The 2007-nt window shown below is 60.4% G+C and overlaps 1 protein-coding gene across 1 annotated transcript in view; it reads right to left on the bottom strand.

Annotated features, from left to right (window-relative positions):
- UHRF1 (ubiquitin like with PHD and ring finger domains 1) overlaps positions 1 to 176 on the bottom strand; it is a 26792-nt gene extending 26616 nt beyond the window's left edge. The window contains exon 1 of the mRNA XM_019550538.1: positions 59 to 176. The gene's annotated coding sequence lies outside the window, so the exon portion shown is untranslated. The remainder of the gene's footprint in view (positions 1 to 58) is intronic.
- Between the last annotated feature and the right edge of the window lie 1831 nt (positions 177 to 2007).

Genomic DNA, 2007 nt, shown 5'->3' with positions numbered 1-2007 from the left:
GCCGCTCCCGCGCGGCCCGAGCCCCCGGGGCACCTCCCGCCGGAGCGGCGCACTCACCTCGGGCGAGTCCCGGGGGCGAAGCGCGGGCGGATGGGCGGCAGAGCCCACGAGGCGCCGGGAGCCGAGCCGACACGTCCCCGGCACCCGCCAACCCGCCGGCTTTGGAGTTTGGCGCGGAAAAGCCCGGCGCGGGGCGGGCCCGTCCTGATTGGCCGCTGGTGGCGGGAACTGGGGAAAGGGGCGGGGCGCACAGCCCGTCCGGCCCGCGGGGGTCCGGCTCCGCTCGGGGCTTTGTTCCTCGCTTTCCGGGGCTGCACAACGCCCCCCGCCCCCCCCGGGAAGCTCCGCTTCTGTCTCCCGAGAGCCCCCCAGCAAAGCGAGCCCAGCTTTCTGCTAACTCCCCCCACCCAGCAAGGGTACCCCAGCAAAGCTCCCCTTCTTTCTAGTCAAAGCCCCCGCCCCAGCAAAGCTCCCCTCTGTTTAGGGACCCCCCGGAAAGCTCCCCTCCCCTCCCCCCAGCAAGGGGATCCTACTAAATCTGCCCTTCTTTCTAGTCAAAGCCCCCGCCCGCAAAGAAAGCCCAGTAAAACCCCCCTGCCTTCTATTAAAGCCCCCCCCGGGCACCTGGAGAGACCCGACTCCCTTGGGTGGGATGGTCCCAGTGCGCACAGCAGCACCAGCACTGGAGACCCTGGGCAGCAAGCAGGCCCAGGCTGGAGGGGGCTTCAGCTGGGGCTGTGCTGAGCAAAAGGGGCTGGGGGCAACCCCGCCCCAGCACCACAACTCTGTTTCCGCTGCGTGTTGCGATGGCCAGCGCTGATCCCGTAGCCAATGCTGCAGGACTCTGGGGGGTGTTGGCTACCGCCCAGATGTGCGGTGGGCGCAGGGGTAGGTGGCTCAGGTACCGCGACGGTAAATGGCAGCTGTTATGTGCTCATGCTGTGCCAGGCCACGTGCCCGTTGCGCCCAGTCTCCTGTGTCGCACAGTGACAGAAGGCGGATGCTGCAAGCGAGAGTGACCAGGGTTTTTCCCTCTGTTCCTCTCCCGCTTGCAGCCTCCGGCGGCATTTAACGTTTAGGAGGTTCTGAGTCAGAGGCTCCCGTGCTCCATAACTACGGACGCCCCTTTCCTCCAAGAACGTGTCCTCTCCCTTTGTGGATCTGGCTACACCGTCGGGGTCCAAATGAGCGCCACGCTTTAATTACACACTGTAAAAAAGAAGCTCCAGAAAGCCGCCGTAGCACTTGTTTGCGAGAAGACAGTACATGCCCGCTTAGGTGGCTGCCCCATGCCACCCTGTCTTGGCTGCTACAGATCCCCACGCTAAATAAATGAAAGTTAGCATGGGCAAAACTGTACATGCCGGAGCTGTCTGGTGGCCATGTAAACACCCCCTGGGAAATCCTCCTTGGTCCCCCCACCCCTGCCTCGGTGAGGGCAGTCAACCAGTACTGCAGCCTTTGGCACAGAGGCACGCGCTCTGCGACCCCCCAGGAGATTTCAGGACGAGCTTTTGGGATCACAGTGCCACATAATAAAGGGAGGAGTAAAGGCCCATCTCCCTCCCCTCTCTTGCCCTACATGCTTTTGATGCCACCCTCCTCCCCATCTAACTCCTCTCCCAGAATCTGTTCCAAAAGAAATGCGGGACTTAAAGACTGCCTTAGAGCAGATGCTATGTGCTTCCCTGTTTTAGGACCAGTAAGAAACATTTGCCATCGCGGTTCTGTGGTTGCTGATAAATGTGTCATTGCTTTCCACATAGCTAAAGAAAAAAAAAAAAAACCCTGAGAAATATGGGTCCCAGAGCACTGCCCAGTCTGAATCTAACTACTCCAGACCCTTGCAGACAGGCTCCTTGGGATGCAGGCTGGATGAGGCACTGGCCGAGAGCGAAGAACATGACTTCTAAAGTTGAAGGTCCTCAGTAGTCAACCTGAAGAAAACTCTTGCTGTCCCCGTTCTCTACTGGGGGGAATCAGCTGATTTCTGAGTTTTTCCCTCCT

The sequence above is a fragment of the Crocodylus porosus genome, unplaced genomic scaffold (assembly GCF_001723895.1).
Source record: "Crocodylus porosus isolate Cpor-Errol unplaced genomic scaffold, CroPor_comp1, whole genome shotgun sequence".
NCBI classification, from domain to species: domain Eukaryota; kingdom Metazoa; phylum Chordata; order Crocodylia; family Crocodylidae; genus Crocodylus; species Crocodylus porosus.
The sequence above is the reverse complement of the archived record's forward strand: the minus strand, read 5'-3'. Positions and strand labels throughout refer to the sequence as shown.